Source organism: Neomonachus schauinslandi, chromosome 13, assembly GCF_002201575.2.
Source record: "Neomonachus schauinslandi chromosome 13, ASM220157v2, whole genome shotgun sequence".
NCBI lineage: Eukaryota > Metazoa > Chordata > Mammalia > Carnivora > Phocidae > Neomonachus > Neomonachus schauinslandi.
Window position 1 is genome coordinate 71,991,586 of NC_058415.1, and position 16,311 is coordinate 72,007,896.

The following is a 16,311-nucleotide window of genomic DNA, read 5'->3' on the forward strand; positions in this document are numbered from 1 at the left end:
TGGTAAGGGGAGTGTGTGTGTGTGTGTGTGTGTAACTAGTAGTCACCATTTAAAAATTAGATTTCATACCAAAAAAAAAAAAGGCTTGCCTTGAAAAATTATATAATAGGGCTGACACTGGCCCATATTTCAGTGGAGAAGTCAGCTGGTTTGGGCTAGCACCACTGCCTTTACACAGGGAATCGACTCTTCTGCTGGCCAGGTTCTCTGATCTACAGGACCCGGCTTACCCCACTATAGGAACTTGATACTATGGTCCCCTACCATCTGGAGAATACATATTCTAAAGTCTAAAGAGACTCCATCAATAGTAAAATTCAGGAAAAGAATGTAGAAATCCCACAAAATAACTTCTCAGTTAAGTGTTTTTTGTTGTGAAAATTAGACCTGAAAATAAGAGTGAGCAGATACTAGTGGATTATTTCTTATGATGAATCTCATTCATTGGTGGAGTGTGAATAATTTCTGACTGAAAAAGGCATTAAAACCCTGAGTCAGGTTTAGGTCTCAAGCCCTAGGGTTCTGGAGGCACCCTACTGATGGAACAATGGTACCAAAAAGTTCATGAGGTTGAAATTTGAGGTAGCTCCTATATACATGAGAACGAAAACAGAACAGTTTTGGCTTACGGAAGTGAAGAGATCCTTCATGCTGATGGGAGATTCAGCAGTATTTGCCGTGATTTAATGGGTGTAGGTTTGCAGTGCTACCTCTGGATAATGCTTTTGGTTTCTTCCTTATACCTCCTCCCCCCAAAAAAGCTTGTAGTTCAGATATTGCTATGTGGTAAATTGATCTGCATAGTTATTGCTAAATGAACCAACCAGAGACATTCTAGCCATGAAAGGAATATGGCTTAGAATCATTCATCTGGTCTTAAGTTTTTTTCCAAACATATATAAACCCTGATTTTTTTTTTTAAAGATACAATTTATAGAGAAATACGTAAAATTCTTGAGAAGAGGCTTCTTCCAGGATGTTTACTGGTTATAGCCTCCAGCATTTATATACCAGGACCAGTTGGGTATCTGGAACATAGTTTTTTTTTTTAACAAGTTTATTGGGGTATAAATCACAGATAAAAGTCATTTCAATTATACAATTCAGTGACTTTTGGCATATTCACTGAGTTGCACAATCATCATAACCCATTTTTGGAACGTTTTATAACCTCAGTAAGATCCCTCATGCCTGTTTCCAGTTAACCCCCATTCCTACACCTAGTCTCAGGCAATCACTCATCAGTTTACACTCTGTCTTGAGAGTTGCCTTTTCTGGACATTTTATACAAATGGGATCATGTGTGGTCTTGTGTTTTTCATTAACGTATTTTCTAAGTTCATGTTGTAGCACATCAGGCCTTTATTTTTATTGTTAAATGATACTCTATTTTATGGGTATACCATATTTTGTCCATTCACTAGTTGAAGGACGTTGGGGTTGTTTACAGTTTTTGGCTGTTCAAAATAATGCTGCTTTGAACATTGATGAGCACGTCTTTCTGTAGACACATTTTCATTGTTCTTAGGTAGTGCCTGAGTGGCTGGCTCATAGGGTAAATTTTTGTTTAACTTTTTAGGAAATTGCCAAATTGTTTTCCAGGTGAGTACATCATTTTTCAGTCTGAGCAGCACTGTATGATCCCCTCCAATCTGGGGAATATATATCTTAAAATCTAAAGAGACTCCACTGATAGTAAGTGAAATTCAGGAAAAGAACATAAAAAACCATAGAGAGTGACTTTTCAGTTAAATTTTCTTTGTGAAATTAGACTTCAGAGGAATAGAGTGTGCAGATACTAGTGGATTATTTAAGAATTTCATTGGCAAAGTCTGAATAATAATTTCTAAATGAAAAGGTAGCTAAAGCCCTGAGTCAGTCAGGTTTCTCTACATCGTCACCAACCCTTGTGATATTGTCTGTCTTTTTCATTATAGCCGTTCTAAGGGTTGAAACGGTATCTCTTTGTGGTTTTAATTTGCATTTCCCTGATGGCTAATGATGTCGAGAATCTTTTCATGTGCCCTGTAGCTATTCATATATCTTCTTCGGAAAAAGGTTTATTCAAGTGTTTTTTTCCACTTAAAGAATTGCATTTATTGAGTTGTTGTATTTTTTATTCTATGTAAAAGTCCTTTCTCCAGTATGGAGAAATACTAGCCACAGAGAGCAGCCTCTAGTCCTGCTGCATGATATTTATCAAAAGTTTGTTTTCAGTAACTACTTATGTATAATTGCCTAAAGTATATTTGATGCAGGCCATCATCTAAGTACTTTAAATTCATTTTTTATGTCCTATCAGATCATCAAGAGATTTTAAACTTGTTTTGATTCCTTATAGAACTGATCTTATTAACTATTAACTAAATTAATAGTATTTAATAATACTATTAAAACCAGTTAGACTTTATGCTCTTTATGTACATTGACAGATATTAAAATCAGCCCTTTAACACATTCTATTTTAAAATGAAGACCTTGTTTTTCAAAAATGTTTCTTAATGAGTTTCCACTGAAGAAACTTCTCTCAGGTCACAGGACAGGATAAAGCTTCTCCTGTCAGTGAATCTCCTTTTATTTCCTTATTTTTGAATTAGTTTCTAATGTGGCAAAATATACATAACCTAAAATGGACCATTTTAACCCTTTCTGGGAGTACAACTCAGTGATATTCGTGTTGTTGTATAATCATCACCACTGTCCATCTCCAGAACTTGTCTGTCATCCCAAACTGAAACTCATTAAATAACAACCCCTCATTCTGTCCTGCCCCCAGCCCCTGGTGACCACTCTTCTGCTTTCTGTCTCTCTGAATTTGGGTATTCTAGGCACCTCCTATAAATGGAATCATTGAATATTTGTCCCTTTTTGTCTGGCTTCTTTCACTTAGCAAAATGTTTTTAAGGTTCATGTTGTAGCAGGTGTCAGAATTTCATTCCTTTTCAAGCCCGAATAATATTCCATCGTACATCTATACCACATTTTGTTCATTCATCCGTCAACGGACATTTGGGTTATTTCCACCATTTTGACTATTGTTAGTGATGTAAAATAGCAGAGTCCCTGTTTTCAGTTCTTCATAGATGTTGTCAATGGCATCTAGAGTGGAGACTCTTCCCGGAAGGTTTTTATTTTTTTTATTTTTTTATTTTTTAAAGATTTTATTTATTTATTTGACAGAGAGAGACAGCGAGAGCAGGAATACAAGCAGGGGGAGTGGGAGAGGGAGAAGCAGGCTTCCTGCTGAGCAGGGAGCCTGATGTGGGACTCGATCCCAGGACCCTGGGATCATGACCTGAGCTGAAGGCAGACGCTTAACGACTGAGCCACCCAGGCGCCCCTCCCGGAAGGTTTTTAGTTCACTTTCCCGAGATCCAACGGAGGAATCACTATCTATGGCAGCTGTAGCCTTACGAGATGTATCTCTTTTTTTTTTTTTTTTTTAAGATTTTATTTATTTATTTGAGAGAGAGACTGAGAGAGAGAGAGAGGCATGAGAGGGAGGAGGGTCAGAGGGAGAAGCAGACTCCCTGCTGAGCAGGGAGCCCGATGTGGGACTCGATCCCGGGACTCCAGGATCATGACCTGAGCCGAAGGCAGTCGCTTAACCAACTGAGCCACCCAGGCGCCCGAGATGTATCTCTTATAAGACCTGAAAGTTGAAGTCAGTCCTTGATGCAGGGACTGCAGAGAGGATATTTTGTCAGCAGTGATGAAAACCACAACCTTGTACATCTTCATCAGAGCCCTTGGGTGACCAGGTCAATTACCATGAGCAGTAATATTTTGAAAGGGATTTTTTTTTTTTTTTCTGAGCAGTAGGTCTCAATAGTGGGCTTACAAAATTCATAAAAACCATGTTGTAAACAGATGTGTTGTCATCTGGGTCTTGTCGTTTCATGTATAGAGCACAGGCAGAGAAGATTCAGCATAATTCTTAAGGGCCCTGGGATTTTCAAAATGGTAAATTAGCATTGGTTGTAACTTCAAGTTACCAACTGCATTAGTGCCTAACAAGAGAGTCAGCCTTCCTTTCGAAGCCAGGCACTGACTTCTCTCTAGTTAGGAAAGTCCTAGATAGTGTTTATCAGGCTCTTTGGTCTGCACCGAAAATCTGTTGTTTGGTGTAGCCACCTTCATTAATTAGCTAGATCTTCTGGATAAGTTGCTGCTGCTTTGCTGTTTATGTTATGAAGGCGCCTTCTTTCCTTAAATCTCATGAACCAATACCTGCTCCCTTCGAATTTTTCTTCTGCAGCTTCCTTAACCTCTCTCAGCCTTCATGGAATTCAGGAGAGTTAGGGCCTTGCTCTGGATTAGGCTTTGGCTTAAGGGAATGTTGTGATTGGTTTGATCTCTCCAGACCACTCAAACTTTCTCCCTATTACTAAGAACGGAGTTTTGCTTTCTAATCATTCATGTGTTCATTGGAGTAGCACGTTTAATTTCCTTCAAAAACTTTTCCTTTGCGTTCACAACTTGGCTAACTGATGCAAGAGGCCTAGCTTTTGGCCGGTCAGCTTTCAACATGCCTTCCTTACTAAGCTTAATCATTTCTGGTTTTTTGACTTAAAGGGAGAAATGTGTGACTCTTCCTTTCACTTGAGCCCTTAGAGGCCACTGTAGGGTTATTAATTGGTCTCATTTCAGTATTGTTGTGTCTCAGGGAATCAGAGGTCCGAGGAGAAGAAGAGACCCGGGGACAGTGGGTCGATGGAGCAGTCAGAACACACACATTTATCAGTCAAGTTCACTGTCTTGTATGGGTGTGGTTCGTGATGCCCCCAAACAATACAGTAGTAACATCAAGGATCACTGATCACAGAACATCATAACAGAGATGGTAATAATAACTGAAAAGTTTGAAATATTGTGTGAATTCCCACAAAACATGACACATAAAGTGAGCAAATGCTATGGGGAAAATGGTGCCAGTAGACTTGCTCAATACAAGGTTGCCACAAACTTTCAATTTGTGTAACACAAGCAAAAAACCACACACACAATATCTGTGAAGCACAATAAAATAAGATATGCCTCTATTTTTGCAAATGCTATAAACATTCATTAGTGCTTAGTATATACAATGCACTTTAAGAGATGAGGAGATGAATAGTACACATTCTCCCCCCCGTAGAAACCCAGTTGGATGTGTAAGACTGATGTGTATTGGGGGGTGGGTAGGATGCAGGTCAGCGTAGGATTGCAGCTAACAGCTAAAATGAGCTGTGTGCAGTGCTAAAAATGCAGTGTAAACCTAGTAGGTGGGAGCACATGGGAAAGTGACTGACAACTTGGGGGTAGGAGTCGGTTGCACCCTGTGTTGCCACAGTTCAGGCCGCACATCATAACGACCTTTTTTCCGAGCCCTTTTGAGGAGTTGTGTTTTATTACCAGGGCAGTGGAGAACCCCTGGAGGTTCTTCTGTGTGTGTATTACCTGATAGAGACTTCTATTTTTGTTGTTTCTTGTTTTGTGTGTTCCTCAGAATTGTTTCTCTGAGGTGGAACTGCTTGATGAAAAGGGAGACATTTTCAGATTCTGAAAATGAACTGTCAAATTGTTGTCTATAAAGTACAGCACTTTCATAGGGTCTCTCCTTTATGTGGAAATATGGACGTCTATAAAGGTCTGACCTAAGGAAGCTTTTTCCGAAACCAGGGCACTTGTGAGGTGTCTCTCCTGAGTTAATCTGGTCCTTAGGTAGTTGGAAATTACTAGAAAAGTATTTTCTATCCTGAGAGCATTGATGAGATCTCTCTGCTGGACTCTCTCAAGTTCTAAGGTCGAGCGATTTTTCCAGGTTGGAGTCCTCAAGTGTCTCTACCTATAGAGTGGTTCTGATAATCTACAAACTTTGCCAAATCTGTCGGTAGCTCTTCTGGGGGTTCTGGCCATTGGTATTCAAGATGTTGAATTCAAGGAACCAAGAAGAGCATTCCCTTCTAAAGTAGTAATTCATAGATGCCTAGTCTCTGTTTTTTTCTGCCTTGAAGAATCTTCTTCGTTTTCTCACTTGATCTGCCAGCCTCATCAGAACCTTCCTTTCTGCTCGTGAAGCATCTTCAAGCCTGTTGGTTTAAAGTTTTTGTTTAGCAAGTCTGGCCTCTGGGCTTCCCAAGCTACATTTTCTGTTGATGTGTTTTATTCTTTCAAATGGGCCTTACTTTTCTGTTTCTTGGTATGCCTTGTGATTTTTTTTGTTGAAAACTCGACATTTGAATCTTCTAGTTTGGTAGCTCTGGAAATCAGGCTTTCCCTCTTTTTAGAGTTTATTGTCTTTTTGATTGTTTTAGGGTATCTCTGTGCTGGGGATCAGTCTGTGGTGAATGCTTAAAATTTTCTGACTCTGTATTTCCCTGGGCAGAGGCCATGGTTTTCTAAATTCTCTAAATTATGTGATTTTTTTTTCAATGTCCAGGAAAACCAGGTGCTGTCCCTTAATTCCTCTGGAAGCTACTTTAGCCAGTGGGGGTTGGAAGAATGGTGGCTGGCTTCTGTATCTGCCCTTCTTTCATGATCAAAAGCAGCCACCCACCTTCAGAACCCAGAACTCCGATATTTAGAGGCAAAGGTTTTTCTTGCCTACTCGGGCTCCAGCAAGGCAAACTACAGATGTGGGTTTCATCTTCTGGGCTGGCCAGTAAAGGCTGGGTGGCTCCTATTGTCCCGAAGGCTAACATCCATCATTAATCATTGCAGTTTACCAGTCAGGGTTTCCCCTGGGAACTCTTAAGTTTAGACATCCTGTATTCCAGAGTAATCACTAGATACCTTCTTCCAGTACAATTGTTGTCTAGGTGGCGAGATGGACTCCTGCGCTTCCTACTCCGCCATCTTCCCTGACATCACTTACTCCACATCTTTGATCCTTTTTTTTTTCTTAAAGATTTTGTTTACTTGACAGAGAGAGATACAGCGAGAGAGGGAACACAAGCAGGGGGAGAAGGAGAAGCAGACCTCCCGCCGAGCAGGGAGCCCGATATGGGGCTCAATCCCAGGACCCTGGGATCATGACCTGAGCCAAGGCAGCCGGCCGCTTAACGACTGAGCTACCCGGGCGCCCCCACATCTTTGATCTTAAGATAGCTTTCTGGAAAATTTTTCAGCTTTATCTTCCAACTCTACTACTAAATGTTCTGAATGTTTTATTACTGTTGTCACATTTATAATTCTAAGTGCATTTTCTGATTCTCTTTTTTTTTATAACCTGTTTTTGTTTTGTGGGTGAGTTTTTTTTTTCCCTCTGAAGATGCTAATACAGTGTCTTTCCATGTTATTCTGCTCCCTGCATTATGTCTTTCCTCTGGGTTGTTTTTAACCTATTTTCTCTCTCTCTCATTGGAGGCTTTCCTCACATTTCTGGCGATCTTTGTTCACATTTAAGAAAAGGGCTCTAAAAAGTTGACTGGAAGGTGTTTTAGTTACTACAGCACTGTCCAAGAGGAACATAATGTGAGCCACATATGTAATTTCAAATTTTCTAATAGCTACTTTTAAAAAGCAAAGCAAATGAAGTTAATATATTTTATTTTACCCAATAGAGACATAGTATTTCAACATATTTTAACCAGTGTAAAACTTACTGATGAGACATTTTATATTATTTTTTGCATTGTCTTCAAAGCCCATTGTGTATTTTATAAACGTTGCAGCACATTTTAATCCATTCACTAAATTTTCATCAGTTATTTGATCCATTTTTAGATTTATAAAACTTAGCATTGAAAAGTAGATTCACATAGTTCTTCCAAACATATCTTGTTATTTTACATACACTTAAAATTTTCCAATAACTGCATCAACCATCAAAAGAATAACTTTACTTTGATATTTGCATCCACATTGACAAAACTGTTCATCTTTTTACTGGAAGAATTGATTTGATTTTGAAGCAAAAGCGTATCATTTTGAAAACTGTATTTCAAGTAAATTCACTAACTCTTAGGTCAACTCAGTATTAACATCAAATTTGGCATAAGGTATTGCATAAAATGGAAACAAAACTAAACTTATCCATATCAACAAACCAGTCTTTACATTCGTCTTTTTTTTGCAGCTAACTTATATAAAATGCTATTGATTACATTTAAAATTTGCATATTGACCCAATGTTAGAAAAATGTGTACAATTGTCATTTTTTAATTTGTATTATAAAATGTTTCAGTTTTAGCTAAATTATTTTTACTAAATTTTTTCACCTAAGTAAGAAGTTTTTCCTGCTTTAAGGAGCTTCAAATTTAGCCTATTCTTGCACAGTGTTATGTTAAGGAGAATTATCATAGTGCCACTTTTTGTCCTTGATTATATGGCAGGCATTCCTTTCATTTTAAGAAAACCTTGAATTGGAATTCCTAGTACAGGAAATGCTTGTAAAATCCTTTTATGACTCAACCAAGGAACATTAATAAACACAAGATCATTAAAAACAACATCTTCACCAATTCCATAACCTGGCAATGATTATTTTATAGCATTTGCACGTATATATTGAAGAATTTTAACATCCGTATTCGTGACTCTTTAGAGTCTGCTTAGAAAACAGACATCTTCAATAGTTATCAGACAGTGGAACAAAGCAATGAGGGAAACATCATTCTCTTGCTTTAAAATTCCAGTACTTTTGGTCTTTTGACTTAACATGGCTGGAGTCTCATTCTTATGATAGAAACTAATTTTTCTATGTCTAGCTGAAATCCTTTGACAGATGAAAAAAATGTCAAAAATACCTGTCATGAGTTTGAGTTTTTAGGCAATGAATTGACATTTCTTTGTAAATTTGGATGTTCTTTGAGACAGAATGTACCAAAATTTTCAACGGGCAGTCTTAACATTACATGACTCATCTAAAGCTAAGAGTTAATACTTGCAACTTTTAAAATTGTGAATTAATTGATCTTTGATAGTATTAGAAACTTCTTGTATTCTATGAACAACATTGCTTCAAGGGTTAATTGAAAATTTCAACTTTTGTAAATGTCTTTTTAAGCCTTTCTCATAATTTTCTAACTAAATTACCATAACTGAAATGATAATTTCTTTTTATCATCTTTCCACCGAAGATTTTGTGTGTGTGTTCAAGAATTCAAGTATTGTATAGCTGGCCAAGTTTACAAGCTCAAAAATCTTGTTAAAAACTGTTTAAATTTTTTTGATGGAAATTGCTCATTTCATGTGACTAATTTCATGGATTTTTTTTGACTGTTAGAATATTTATTGAACTCACTAGATTGTTGCTGGAAATGACAAATATTAGCTCTTGTCTTAAATACTGTCTACGGTATTTAACACTTTTGTATACAGCAAACAGCTTTTTCATTTCACTGTGCCTGCAGTAAATTGCAACCGCCATTCATCATTGAATGTGCACTATACCCTCTTCCCATTTTCTCTTTACTAGTTGTAGTACTCGCTTCTGTAGGGCACTGATATCTGCCTCAGTAATATGCCTTCATTTAAAATTTAAATATTCTCCCGTATTTTTTTAATCTAGAAAATAATTACAGTTAAAATAGTGTGTATCTCAGTTGATGATTATGATTTGCATAGATATCACTGTAACTTGTGCTGTCTACCTAAGTATACTTGAACTTGTGCTAGCCACATAAAATATCCAAGTAAACACATCGTGAGGTTATTTCAGTGCATAGAAGAAAATCATCTGAACCGAAAAAATCTGTCAATACTGCCTAGATTGGTGTTTATCCATAATCCTAGAACTAATGCACGTTCCTTTACAAGCATTACAGTACAACAACATCCTATGTGATACAACAATTAAAGTGAATTGTAGTTCTACAAAAATAATAAAGTTGTGTTTAATGGTAAAACATTGACTCTGCTTCGGTTTTTTAAATCTCAGAATGTGGCACTGTTCATCCTTGCAGTTCTCTGTAGCTTTATGTGGCTACCATATTGGGCAATACAGAGTCGGAGTAAGCAGCGCTAACGAGGGAGCCCAACAGATCAAAGTGGCTTAACTGAGTAACCGTTCATTGCCCAGGCAGGCTTCCTGCATTTTGTTGCCTTCCAACATTTTGTAGCTATGCCATCTGGAGGCCCCAGAGGCAAAGAAAGCAAGAACGGGAGCATTATACATTTATACATATATATTTAAACACTAACCTGGAAGCAGCTTAGAACCATGGGTCTGGGGTGCCTAGGTGGCTCAGTTGGTTAAACGGCTGCCTTCAGCCCAGGTCAGGATCTCAGGGTCCTGGGATCAAGTCCCCTTGTTGAGCTCCCTGCTCAGTGGAGTCTGCTTCTCCCTCCCTCTGCTGCTCTCTTGCTTGTGCACTCTCTCAAATGAATAAAATCTTTAAAGAAAAAAAGAACCATGGGTCCCAGCTGGGTGCCAAGGTGTCCCAGGTCACTGTAGAGAACTCACTGGGGTTTCCCAGGATTTTTTAAATTTTAGGGAAACACAGATATCACTATTGGGCATAGCACCAACTACTATTGTTTGGACCTATTTAGCAAATGGGACAGTTAGGTATTTCTTACCCAATTGTGCTTAGGAGCACTGTGAAAAGCTGATCGTGGTGCTTCGGATGCTCTAACCAAGAAACTGGGAACATGTGGCTTACAAATCACTTCCACTCTCTTCCGTTGGCCAGAAATCAGTTACATGACACCTAACTGCAGAGGAGGCTGGGAAATGGTCTTCCCCTCATTGTGAGCACATGGATTGCTTCAGCCACAACCTGTCCAGATCACTATGTCCTTTCATTCTACCCCACCAGTGCATACCTTCTTTTCCTAAGGGAGGCAATCCAAAGCCTGTTGATCAGTGTTTCCACCTGCAAGTCCAGGGTCTCTGGGTTAGAAGCTTGAGTACATGGGAGCAGCAGGTCAATTTGTGGGCTTCACAGAAGGATGATTGGGTGTTCACTTAGTTTTTGCCTTGGGGACCCCAAGTGTCAGTGTCTGTCAGTCATCCTTGGAGCAGTGTAATTTCTCCAGCAGGATCTATAGTTTTCCAGAGAGGGAGCTAATCTGCCAGGGGCTATACAGCTGTCTCTTTGTGGACTAGGTAGGAGAAAGCATGGTGGGATGGGAGTTGGGAGTTCACCCCCACTTAGACAGACTGCCACTTAATCTGTTTTCAGCCTGACATCTTATCTCATCACCCTCTTCCAGGGCCAGGGACCCAATTTAAAAGCCTCTCAGGTTCCACTTGGTGAAAGATTATACTTCAGTTTTCTGTGGGGGTTATGGAGGGATAGATAATCACCACTCAAAGTAGGAGTGGCATTGTGGGCTTGAACTGCTCTTTACGTATATTTTCAAGCACTATTTTTTTAGCCCCCCAATTTCCTTCCCACTTCCAGAGTATCTGATGCCTCCACCTCCCAAATTTTTGTAGGTTTCATCAGTACCCTTTGAAAGAAGGCAGTCATGCCTTTTTTTTTTTCTGTGCTGTCAATAAAAGTTCCTCTAAACAGTATGTGTCTTCATACAATATTGTTTGGGGTTACATGTGTTTCTTAATTTTTTATAAAAGATAAAATTCACATCACAAAATTTCACCTCTTTTTTCAGCTTTGTAGAGGTAAAATTGACAAAATTGTAAGATATTTAAAGCATACAAAGTGATTTGTTATGCATATACATTGTGAAATGATCCCCCCCCCCCCCACTGAGTTAATTCACACATCCATCCCTTTATATATTTACCTTTTTTTGATGGGAAATTTAAGTTCCCTTAGAAAATGTCCATTATACAATGTTATCAACTATACTCATCATGTTATACATTGGGTCCTCAGAACTTATAACTGAGTTTGTACCCTTTACCTACCTCTCCCTATTTCTCCCCACCCCCAACCCCTGGCAACCACTTTTCTACTCTGCTTCTATGAGTCTTTTTTTTTTTCCTTTTCTTTTTAAGATTTTATTTATTTTTGAGAGAGAGATTACGAGCAGAGGGAAAAGCGGGCTTCCCGCTGAGCAGGGAGCCAGATGCAGGACTTGATACCAGGACCTTGGGGTCATGACCCGAGCCGAAGGCAGACACTTAACAGACTGAGCCACCAAGTCACCCAACTTTTCTTTTTTTAGATTCCATATATGGTGCCACACAGTATCTGTCCTTTTCTGACCGGCTTATTTCACTTAACATAATGCCCTTGTTTCATCCATGTTGTTGCAAATGGCAATTTCCTTTTCTAAGGCTGAAAGATACTTACATGCGTGCATGTGTGTTTTCTTTATCCATTCATCTGTTGATGAATGATGATGATACCTTGGCTATCATGAATAATGCTGCAAAACTTCATTTTTTTGAAGTGTACAATTTAGTGGTTTTAGTATAGTCACAAAGATGTGCAACTATCACAATATAAGAATATTTTTCATCTCCCCCCAAATAAATTCCATACCTATTAGCCATCACTTCCGACTCCTCCCTTCCCCATCCATATAACCACTAATCTATTTTCTGTCTCTGGACATTTCATATAAATAGAGCGCCCCTAGGTGGCTCAGTCAGTTAAGTGTCTGTCTTGGGCTCAGGTCATGATCCTGAGTTCCGGGATGGAGTCCCGTGTCAGGGCATCTGCTTCTCCCTCTGCCCCTCACCCCACTTGTGCTGTCTCCCAAATAAATAAATAAAATCTTAAAAAAAAAAGAAACATACAATGAATGGTCTTTTGTGTCTGTTTTCTTTCAGTTAGCCTAATGTTTTCAAGATCTGTATTTATGTTGTAGCATGTATCAGTAGTTCATTCCTTTTTATGGCTGAATAATATTCCATTGTATGGATATACCACATCATAGCCATTCATTGTTTGATGGACATTGGATTGTTTCTTCTTTGGGCTATTATGAATAATGCTGCTATGAACATTTTGTGTACAAGGTTTTGTGTGGATGTGTTTTCAGTTCTTTTTGGTATACCTGTGAGTGACAGGTGAGTGACATGGCAACTCTGTTTATCATCTTAAAGAATTGCTGAACTGTTTCCTGAAGTGGCCCCACCACTTTACATCCCCACTGGCAATGTGAGAGTAAACTGGTCAAATCGATTTTTCACCTCTTTGTCATCACTTGTTATTGCCTGTCTTTTTTATAACAACTGGTTACAAAAATCCTACTGGTTCCTCTTAATTTTTCTTAAATGGAATTTGTTTTTTTGCTTCTTATGCCCTATGTTGTTTTGGATGATTTTCTAAACGAGAAGGCAGAATTCTCACCCTCTTAAAATTAGAAGCTCTGTAAATCTTGTTAAATTTTTTCAATTGGGCTGATAATATGCTATCAGTGGTGATGTTCTGCCTGGTTCTTCATCTGGAAATGTCCACAGGATGTTGACTGTCACTTTACTATTTTTTTTTTTGAAGATTTTATTTATTCATTTGAGACACAGAGATAGAGAGAGAGAGAAAGCATGAGCAGGGAGAGAGGCAGAGGGAGAGGGAGAAGCAGGCTCCTCGCTGAGCCAGGAGCCCAATGTGGGGCTCGATCCCAGACCCTGGGATCATGACCTGAGCGATCTGAGCCACCCAGGCGCCCCTGTCACTTTACTATTGAAATTGCACTGAAAAAATTATATTCTTGGAACATACACAAGTTCACAGAACATAAACTCAGAATACTTGAATTGTGGAATATTACATGCTGGCAAAAATCACTTTTTTCGATGCAATGAATTATATCATATCAAGTCCACTTAGCCAGTTGGCAGTAGTTCTGGATTATGCTGTTAGCATCAGGCTAAAACCCTGTGGCAAGTATTTTAATGAGTTAATCTTCTGAAACTAATAATACACTATATGTTAATGAACTGAATTTAAATAAAATAAAATTTAAAAAATAAATGAATTAATCTGAAATACTGTATTAAAAAGAGCACTCTTTAATACTTTATTACAAAATGCATAATTGTGCTAGATTGATAGATGTATTTAAAAACTTTCCCAAGCTCTAGCAATAACTAAAAACTGTAATGGAAAAAAATCCTTGGTGTCTGGGTGGCTCAGTCGGTTAAGCCATTGCCTTTGGCTCAGGCCATGATCTCAGGGGTCCTGGGATGGAGCCCCACGTCAGGCTCCCTGCTCAGCAGGGAGTCTGCTTCTCCCCGTCCCTCTGCCCCTCCCCCCGCTTGTGAGCGCTCTGTCTCTCTCAAATAAATAAATAAAATCTTTTAAAAAATCCTCTTGACATTAGTGGCAAATTAACGAAACACAAATCTTTGTGTTTTGAGTGGGTATGTCTAGATATGGAACCAAGTACCTATGAATAGAAAACATAGTAAAAGATGTATTTCAAGTCAATAAAGGAAAGATGGATTCCATAAATGATGTAGGAAAAACTGGCTCGTAACTTGGAAAAAACAAAGACCGATACCTATCTTACTATTGGGACCAAAATAAATTTGAGAAAGAGATATAGGTGGGAGTGGGGGAACATGAAGACCTGTGTTCTTCCTGTCTCCTCTGAAGTTGAAAATATTATTGCCCACTTGGTATGTACCAAGTATGTACCGTGTGGTTGTGGATCTCACAGACTTTGGCCTTACCTTGGCTGTTTATTATCTGTCTTTCTCCCTCTAAGTCAGGAGTCTATAGAAATTTGGTAGCCAGCAAGTCCTGTCTTGTGGCCTACTTTTGTACTGGACATATTTTTTCTTCTTTTAAAAATTAACTGTATTGAGATAGAATTTACATATAATAAGATGCACATTTAAATGTACCGCTTTATGAGTTCTGACAATGTCTCCCCTGACCTCACCCCAACAGAACACTGAAATTACCCCGGAAAATTCTCTCTTGCTCCTTTGCAGTCAATCTCAATCCCCTATTCTCTGCTCTGATACAGATCTAACGTAACGGCTAAAACTGTAAAACTTACATAATAAAATATGGGAGAAAAATTTCATGACCTTGAACTAGGCAAAGATTTATTAGGTGAGACACTAAAATCAGTAACTGTAAAAGAAAAAAAGATAAGTATTATCAAAATTAAAAATAAATGCTCTTGAGGTGCCTGGGTGGCTCAGTCGGTTAAGCATCCAACTCTTGATTTTGGCTCAGGTCATGATCTCAGGGTTGTGGGATCTAGCCCAGGGCTCTGTGCTCAGCAGGGAGTCTGCCTGAAGATTCTCTCCCTCTGGCTCAGCAGGGAGTCTGCCTGAAGATTCTCTCCCTCTGCCCCTCCCCACACTCGTGCTCACGTGCACTCGAGGTCTCTCTCAAATAAATCTTAAAAATAAAAATAAAATAAATGCTCTTGACTATCAGTTTCTGGACAAGCATGTGTTGCATTTGGAAGTCATCACTCTGTCCCAACAAGAAATAAGTTGAGGAAACTGAAAGATAACTCTTTTTAGATACAGCAGAGAACTGAGATCACAAACGGCTGCCCCCAAAGTTGAAGAGTCAGACAGGCAGATACAGAGACTCGTGCTATTGAAGTTGAAGCCCAAGAGCTGAAATCTCCATGGGCACCAGTAGCATCCACGGTAGGAAAACAAACTGTAAGCGATGAATTGCTGGAGGCTCACTCTGGATGTCTTTGAGTTAAAAACACCAGAGGCGCCCACCTTGGGTGAGGATACCCCCACACTTTCCTGAGTTTTCTCTCATACATATGTTTTACACTCCCCATACGGAATGGGGACCCAGAAGGGCAGGGACTTTTATTTTTTTTTTATTTTTTTAAAGATTTTATTTATTTATTTGAGAGAGAGAATGAGAGAGAGAGAGCATGGGGGGGGAGGGTCAGAGGGAGAAGCAGACTCCTCGCGGAGCAAGGAGCTCGATGCGGGACTCGATCCCGGGACTCCAGGATCATGACCCGAGCCGAAGGCAGTCGCCCAACCAACTGAGCCACCCAGGTGCCTGACTTTTATTTTTTTAATTGCATTTTTAATAGTGGATAACTTATAAGATTTAGAACTTAGAATTCAAAAAGTACAAAACGTTATGCAGTGTAAAGTTTCTTTCTTATTCCTGCCCTTCAGGCACTCCTCAGTTCTCTGGCCTGCAGACAAATCATATGTTTATTACATTCCTCCAGAGGTTTCTCACACATACACTTTCTTCTCCCATATTTTCACGGTGGTCTGATTTAATCCCTACTCTATTTGGAGGCAGAATTGATCAACAGATTTGACATCTTCATAATTCTCAATCTTCCTGTCCAAAATCATGGTACCTTTCTAAATGTTCCAGTCTTTTGCGTTCCTGAGTAGTGCCTTAAAGCTAGAAAGTGTTCATGAGGCACCTGGTTGCCTCAGTTGGTGGAGCATCTGACTCGATCTAGGGGTCATGAGTTCAAGCCCCATGCTGGGTGCAGAGATTACTAAAAAA